The 9342-nt window shown below is 31.8% G+C and overlaps 1 non-coding gene across 1 annotated transcript; it reads left to right on the forward strand.

Moving 5' to 3' along the window:
- The first annotated feature begins 2357 nt into the window (after nt 1–2357).
- On the forward strand, nt 2358–2428 carry TRNAG-GCC (transfer RNA glycine (anticodon GCC)). The gene has a single exon. It is a non-coding gene; the product is annotated as a tRNA-Gly (tRNA).
- The last annotated feature ends 6914 nt before the right edge of the window (nt 2429–9342 follow it).

Consider the following 9342-nt stretch of genomic DNA (forward strand, 5'->3'; position numbering starts at 1 on the left):
CATATTGATAAAGGGTTATTGACGATAACATAATAGCTTTTTTTTTTTAAATATAGCAAAATTTGTAGGTCATTGGTTACAAAATTGCCCCAGAATGTGTAAAATTTTAAGTTTAAAAAAAATGCCATTTATTTTTTTTAATACCCAGAGGGGAATTTTTATTTAATTTTTCTGGTGACCCTTGTGACCACCCCTTTAATCCCTCTTGCTATGTACGTAACCTTTTGGGACACCCTGTATACAAGAATTGCTCATTTAAAGATATAACATATAGAGTGATGTTACCGACCTCTATAGTGAAAAAAAGCAGTTTTTCTACCCATTCATACAAGTTGAACTTCTTCCAAAAAGCAATTCTATTGAAGTAGGTTAAAGCGATTACTGAAAGTACTACACTGAGTCGTTACTAAGCATTTTTCTCATAAATGTTCCTCGGATTAATCTATTAAATCCGCATTTGTACGTCGTTTCATTCCTATCTCATAACTTCCCATTAAAGGGTAATAAAATGAATTTTATGATACGTTTCTACTAAATTATGAGTTTAGATATGAATTCCATCCAATGTCAGATGTAGAGACAATAAAGATTCTTTATTGCAAACTAAATGTTTAACGCATCAATATAGAATTAGCTCCTGTACTAGGTTAACCTATAGTATAGGAGTCAATGTTTTCCAATTCTATTTAAATGAAATTAAAAAATTAAACTTATTATGTAGTTAAAAATTTAATAACCATCTAAAATATTCTTACCAATATCTTGCTCGGAATACGGTGAAGCAAAACATCGTGATGCAACCTGTACATATCTGAGAAGAAATTCAAACATATGTGTGAAGTCAACCAACTCGCACTTGGCCAGCGTGGTTGATTATGGCCTAATCACCCTAACCTTAGGGTAGGCTCCGAGCCACTCGGTGGCGACGTATAGTGAGCTGATGATGAATATCTTGCTCCTAACTATCTTATTAATCTTACCCTTACTAATATTGTAAAAGCAAATATTTGTATGGATGGATGGATGTATAGATGGGTGTACGTTTGTTTTAAGGTATCTGCAGTACGATTGCATGGATATCGATGAAATTTGACATACATGTAGAACATAGTCTGGAAGAATACATAGTGTCTAATTCAGTTACTTAAATTCCGCGCGAATAGAGCCGGGGGCGATACCTAGTTAATAATTTAGCAAAATCTTTTAGCTTTAATAAGTAATAAACAAACATTAGTTAAGGAAATCGAACGGAAAAAATATTTGTTTTGTTTAAAAATAAAGAAAAAAACACACTGAATTGTGAAAAAGGCACGTAGCATAGAGCAATGTTTAAGTACTATTACGTGACAGAATTAGTGGACGCTTTAGCGATACGTGCTTTCGTTAAACTAAATACCTAAAGGTTTTGTTGTTTATCTTCAATTGTTAATTCACTGTTATTTAACCGTGAGTTTCCATTGACAAAATAATTGTAAAAAGCATTGCGTTATTTCTATTTTCAAGGACAAATAGAGTGATGTCATTTTGTTTTTTCAAAGCAGTTTAGTTATTAATCTTTATGAATGACAGCATTTCTTCTTTCCGAATTAAACATACCGTAGTTCGTGACAGTTAATTCGATCTGCATCATTAGTTCGAATCCTCACCACTGCTATCAACCGCAACAGTCAGCGACAAGATGGCGCAAATCAAACAGGCACAAAATACCACGATTGATAGCCTGTCTATATACAGGTGTACCCAAGGACAGTGGGTTTACTAGAGAAAATAATAACAGCAAAATTTCTGATCACGCTGTATATTACGTGATTTTTTTCTGTTATTTTTTTTCTTGCTTTATATTCTTATTATCGTGCGTACTTCATCGGTAGCTACAATATGATTGTTATAATAATTTATATAATTAAAATTTTAAATAGGCTGAACTATTGAGATCTTATCTTGACATTTTGTGACCAATTAAAGAAAAAAAATTATTGTATAGTTACCGTTTTCTTTTGTATTAACTAACGAATTATTACGTTGCGTGTTAATTTATATTAAAGTGGGAACATGAAAATGGGCTCGATTTTTTTTGTGATTTACTTGACCTTGAGAGGAAACAAAAGATTGCGAAGGTCATGAAAATATTTTACTTATCGAGATTATGCTTAAAAAATTACTTATCATTAGTTTCTCAGACCAATATTACTGTATGACAAATATTGCTATCTTTTTTTTGTCAAAGATAATAAGAGAGATGACGATATGTTTTTTATTGTGTTTTGGAAAACAATAATTAATGATTTTTTAATGTTTTAATATTATATAACCTCTAAGTAATTTTTATGATGTGTTAATTCATTGTAAGTATTCAAGCATCGATGGTTCAGTGGTAGAATGCTCGCCTGCCACGCGGGCGGCCCGGGTTCGATTCCCGGTCGATGCAAAATACTTTTTTGTAACGTATATATTCCTATAACATTTAATAAAAAAACGGTTATTTCAAAATTACAAACAGACTTTCCAATTTCCAATAGTGTGAAAAACGAATATTTCTTATCTTTATTTCCTTCCCTAATTTTGTACTTAACTATTTTTTTTTTAAATTTTATCATAGTATTTTGTCTGAATATTTAATAATTTAATGTGATGAATATATAATATTTAAATAAAATTTATATCGACCTTAATAAAATAAATATTGTAATTTGTCATACAACAGGTATTACGTTCCAACATTATTGGATTATTGTTTAATTTGCATATTAAACATATTCAATTACGTATTAAAATTCAATACGCGAAGCCTTTATAGCAAATTGTGTGCGAAATTAAATTTTACAAAACTCTCTTATTTGTAAATATAAAATAACCCATTAAAATTTAGATTAAGCTAAAATAATTAAATATATTAAATATAGATGGCGCTAGTTTGTTTGTGATATTCATGTGCGTAAATCGATCCAAAGCGTTATGAAATTTGGTGCATACTGTAAACGACGTGTTTAAATTTCATTGTGTTTATTAATATTTATTATTGTTCGTAATTTACTTTATTTACATACTCTTTTGTTCTATTTTTTATTGTTTATGCACCAATACTTTATACATGTTGTGTTTGTCTGTAAGTGAAATTACATGTTGCCCGAAACCTTATGTAATAGTGCCTAAAATGTATATAAGAACACATGCACTTTTGTTGATGAATCAAATACGAGTAAATAAGTAAATAAATATTAATAAAATTAGAATGTCTGTATATACTAACGAGAAAAAAATCATATTTCGTACATATGACATTGCGCTGATAACGAAAAATCATTTTTAAAATTTTTGTCTGTCTGTCTATTCCGCGTAATCACTGGAACAGCTGGAGCGATTTTAACGGGATTTGGACTGGAAGATAACTGATACAAGTGGGCATGTTATGGGCTTTTAATTATGCGATGGTCTTACTAATATTATAAATGCGAATGTTTAGATGTATGGTTAAACGGATCTGTTAATTCCTTGTGGACGAAGACACAGGTAAAGGTTAGTAGAACGATGAAATGAATATAATAAAATATAATATAATTAACACAGACAAATTGTACACGCTGTATAATCCATTTTGTATTAAGCTTAGCAAGATTCTAGCATAATTATTAAATACACTGTTTTCATATTTCAACGCCAGCTAAATTCAAATTAATGTTCATTTAAATTTTACATATTTGCTGCTTCGTGAATACGGTTAATTCATTTGAGGGCTTGTACAGTGTACTATTTGTTTTAATTATTTTGTATTTGATTTAGAGATAAAATAGTTTTCATCAATGCAATTATTATTTGTTAATCAATATTTTCTTCCAAACAAAACTGTACACTTTTCAAATTTTATAAAATTGGTAGAGTATATTACCACTATTAGTATTTTTTCCTATGCTGATATATGACGTATGATAGTTATTTTCTTTCTGTGCATCGTCTCCTCCGTCGATTAAAGGTAGGCAACACATATGCAATTGCGTATGTCTATGGGCAACGGACACTTCGCTATTTCAGCGATTTCAGGTGGCTGCTCGCTCGTTTGCCACCTTATGATATAAAAAAAATCGTATGCTGATAAATGAAGCTTTAAAATATTAATTACTTTATATCTAAACGATCTTATTATAATAATATGTTATTTTAATTGTATTCAAGCTTTTATTGGCAATATCTGCCCATCTGAATACTCTTACTCAAGAGCTCTGGCTTACAACGGTCTATTGAGAATCCAATATCGTGGAATGCAGTACTATCAATGAGCATTGAGTCTTGAGGGTTTGTATTATAGTGGATTTATGATGGAGGGCACGGAAATGAAATCATTTTGAGCCTAGTTAATTTTAGGAAATACTATTTAATGTAGTATAAAAGTACGATTATCGGAGATAACGAAATTGTAAAATGAGTTTAATTCAATTTTAATTACAATTTAGTAAATTATTTTATTTGTTTTTAAACAATTACTTAATTGAATTATTCAAACTTTCGTGAGACATTAACACTCACTTATATTCATACTCACCCTGATGAAGGGCCCCTGATAGGCTCGAAACAACTCGGTGCCGCCACCGGACGAATATAAGAGAGTATTTAGGCGTTTTTTTTTTATAAAAATACTTAATTAGTGAGTTTTTGGCCGTGGTTCCGATTGATGTTAAATAAATTGCACCTACTGAAATTTATACAACTTTTTATAGAAAAAAAGATCACACTGTAGACTTAAAAAATAAGTTATTTTACATAGGACAGTTTCACTATACAGTTATAGTCAATAGTCCTTAAATAACACATTGCTAATAGTTATTTCAGGTAAGATGGTTGTTTTATCTTTAACCTGCAAAAAAAGGTCTCCCTATGGATTTTTGTAACGAGAAAAAAAGAACACGGGGTTAAATCTAAAACAAAAAGAAAGCTTTGTTTTTGTTCGTTTAAATTCTAACGAACGCTTCAAAGAACAATGGAGAGAACCTTTGTTATTTTCACACGAGGGAAAACAGTAAGACAGGAAAGTATACAGTGCAGTACGGCTACTGTTTAAACATATTGTCAAGTACTGTCGGTTTTCGTAGTGCGTTTATACAACAACAGTACTTTCTACTGTTCTGGCTCACTATTCTACCCTGGTGTGAAACTATTATTGTAGCAGGTCTCGTCTCGGTATCGGCGTAATGATGTTGAAAACGTCGTGATTCATTTTTCGTTTTTTATTTACTTTAATATTTTTATAAACTATTTAAAAAATGTCTTAATATTAATATCTTCGGCAGTATTTCCAAACTGACTTAGATTCTTTCCAGAAATCATATCACCTTCTCAAAGGCCGGTAACGTATGCGGTTCCACTGGTATTGCAGATGTTGAACACCCCGGTGTTCCAGCTGCTCGTTTGCTATCTTTATCTGATAAAAAATTACATTAAATTATTCAAACATTCGTAAGACATCATCATAAACTAGGTATAAATGGCTAAAATACTCACGTATGCTATCCAGTATCTGTCTAGACTAGTTTCGAGCTCATAGGGGACTCTTCATCAGGGTGAATAGGACTGGTATTAATCGTATACGAATATTTTAGCCGTTCATATATTAGTTTAAAAATTGTAATATAATATTACGTACAAAGCAAGAGGTGTGTTACATCTTACATAAATACACGAATTAGAAAAAAAGAGACATTTCTAGGCAACATAACCAAAATTAGATCTTATGAAATACGTATAACTTCCAAGAAAATAAAATTAAAAGTGATCCAAAATATTTTATTCACGATCTCTCTCTCTCTCTCTTCCTCTCTCTCTTATTGATCTTCAAACATTATGTAATTTAAAGATACATTTAGAATTGGCTATCGTTTTGCAGAGGTGGATACTATAGTAGGTTAGAGCTTTAATAAATTGTACCCATAGGAGTAATGGAAAACGTTCGCAGACTAACATTATCGAGGTGAAAATGTTTGTACGAAGTACAATTTGCGACTGGGCGTTTTATGGATATAATAAAATTTTAGATCAGACTTGAAACGAATGCTGTAAACGGCAAAACTAGAAGTAAAATCAAAATTGATAGGTTAGAACTTTTGAGGCTTTAAGGCAACTTTGTAGAAACTTAGTTGTAGTAAGTGGCGCAAAAATTAAATTTAAATATTTCACCTTAAATGGAATTTAAAATTAAAAAGACAATGAGTAGCTATTATCAATAAAACAACGATATGTTTAAGGTAAAAAGTTACATCTCATATTGGATCTATGTAAGATGTAACCCTTTTCTTTAGATAGGTCGATTACTGAATTACAAAGCAAAATAATATTTGAAAACTTTTCCTAAATTGCCGACACACAACAACAAAAAATTAATACTCCGAGGTAACAAGCTCATTTTGAAAATTTGATATAAAAAAATTTTGATTAAAATGTTTTAGAAAAATGTGTCTAATGTACGCTCTATAACTTTAAATCTCTCATCATCATCATCATCAGCTCACTATTCGAGCCCACCCTAAGCTAGGGGTAACTAGGCCATTGTCAACCACGCTGGCCAAGTGCGGGTTGGTTGACTTCCCACATATCTTTGAATTTCTTCTCAGATATGTGCAAGTTGCATCACAACATTTTCCTTCACCGTAAGACCGTCGGATAAAAGTACATATGTTAATCGAAAATCGGAAAACACATTGGTATATGGCGGGATTCGAACCTTCGACCTGCAGATTGCAAGTCAAGTGCTTGCCCCTGAGCCACCGACGCTCCATTTAAATCTCTGCTTGATTATAATAATGTTTATTAGAATGTATATATTCAGAAAGCATATATAATTTGTATCGCATAGTATATAAGCCTTATATAAAAGGCGACTCAACCGCATCGTACGTTCTTGCTCATAATTTTACAACCGCAACACGAATCTGCGCGGTTTAATAACGCCCTTAGGTTATTAGTAGCTTCCAGTACTATTTCATTAAAGCAATATTAAGGTTAATTAGCGTTCATTTATTAGTTACACCGTTTGTTTTCATTGTCGAAATATTTGTATAAAAACAAATAGTTGTCTGTGAATTTTTTTGGTAGTAGAGACGAAAGAAATTAATTCCCTTTTTTTTTCAGAGGGCAATGCTTTATACATACTCCGCGCCCCGGGGGGGACGCGGTAGTTATGTGGGATTCTCCTCCATAGCGGAGGCATACCCACTAAACCCATCTGTTCCTCCAACGCATCGGGACGGGACCACGGGCACACTTTCGCTCTCGTCCGCGGCCTCGTCTGCGCCAGCTGCCGAGGCAGCTCCCTCTCGGGGGGGAGGCAACCCTCAGTCGCCGGTGATGGACTCCCCCGTATCCATCACCAGAGCAGAAAGAAATTAGTTCCTGTGTTTTATAGAATTTAATAATTAAATAAATAACAAAAAATCTTTAATTTAGCACCCATATCTAGTTATTAACTGCCACACTTCAGTCGTAATTAGCCACTAAGTGTGACCCTTAGTTTAAAGATGTAGACTAGTAAAATAATTGACAATTAAACTCAGAGTACCTGCGGTACTTTTTTGTACTTTTCTATGAAAATACTATAGGATCATTTTGATCCAAGGATTTCCTATAATTAATGATATTACTTGAGCGATAAATCAATGTTATCCCTTGTCTAAACTTTGTACAACAAGGGTGTGATATTATCACTGGTGAAGGGACACTTCGTGTAAGTTTAAAGTATTATATGTAGTATATAAAGTTAACTTTCGTAAGATTTTTTTAATAAAAATATTAAAACGGCTACACTTAAGTTTCACAGATACATTTTTACAGCAAGTACCAATTGATACCATAATACACCCTGTATATAGCTTTAATGATAGAATTAGTTCGTAGTGTCACATAACACTTGAAGTTTTATAGTAGATTTTTTATTTTCTTTTATCAGTTTAGGCGTACGTAGATTCCTTTATAATGATTTTATGCAACTTGAGCTCAGGTTAGTTTTCCCTGACACTTCTATTAATCCCTTAAAACATTAAGTTCTAAATTGGCTGGTATATTTTGACATTTTGAGTACTTCAGAGTGATTGGTGATTGTTCGTGTTATGCCTAGTTGAGTGTCATTTTTTTAAGACAATTAGAGATGTGGCAACATGTTTTTTTTGATGAATTATCAGCAGCGGTAACCCACGGTTGCACGGATTATTATAAAATGCCTGTACCTTGTCTTGTTTTATGTTTAATTCTAAATTTTAACAAGTAAAAGATTTAAGCAACTGTAAAAGATAATTATGAAATGAACTTCTATTTTAGCACACATGTTCGTTTAAAGTTATACGACAGGCAACCAACGGATTCTAAAGTTTGTTATTTAATATCTCGTAGCTAAGTGCTACGAACTTTGTAATCATCTACGACCTTAAAACATTAATAAAATATATTAATATGCTATGTTATATTTCAATTTTAAATAACAAAAAGTTTTTCTCTTTTGTATGTTAATATATAATAGAAATTAAAAATTACGTCAATAAGAGTTTCGTGTATGTTGTCCATGTTCTGACAAAAAATACATTCGTAACACCAAAACAATAGATAGGACTTTGAAGAAGAAGTTAAATCGATTCTTAAAGGATCCCAAGATTAAAATTCAAAGATGCGACGCGGTTGATGATCGCCAGCTATTGAGATGGTAATCGTAATGTGCAGAAGTTTTATTTAAATTTACTTATGAAGAACTTTGAACGGCCTTTTCCTACCTTAATATGTTGTCTCTTTTTTACAAGGGCTATAAGACAGAGAGGGAGATATCAAATTAATACAATATGGATAGTATTATAAGTACTTGTAGATCTTTCCAGGATGCATGTATTTTCATTAAGTTCTGTCTGCGAAGGCTTCAAGTTGGCTGTATAATGTTCGTAGAGAATATAATAATCTTATACAATATTGAATAATTAATGAGAAACTGCAGTATGAGTAAATTAACTTAGAACATACGTTGTTTAATATGTAATTACATATTTTCTTTTAGAAGATAAGATTTTGTGCCTTAGGAAAATGTTATATATTATTATAAAAAAAGTGTATCGATAGAAATTAACCTTATCATCATTGTTACCTGCTTTTCTTATCCTATTACTAGTTCATTAGATGTCTTCGAAGTTGATCTATCATTATTTCAGTCATCACTTTTTCCTACTGGAACATTACAACCATATAGGAGACAGGCGTGAAGTGAAACTCATCCAACGTACAGCACGATGAGTGTGCGTGCCGGAGGCCATATTTTAACCCTCTTTTCCTTCTCATCCATTTTTTTAGAAATAATGTGAAGGGATACTGAATTTGGCGGTA

Source organism: Papilio xuthus, unplaced genomic scaffold (assembly GCF_000836235.2).
Source record: "Papilio xuthus unplaced genomic scaffold, Pxut_1.1 DF828258.1, whole genome shotgun sequence".
Taxonomy (NCBI): domain Eukaryota; kingdom Metazoa; phylum Arthropoda; class Insecta; order Lepidoptera; family Papilionidae; genus Papilio; species Papilio xuthus.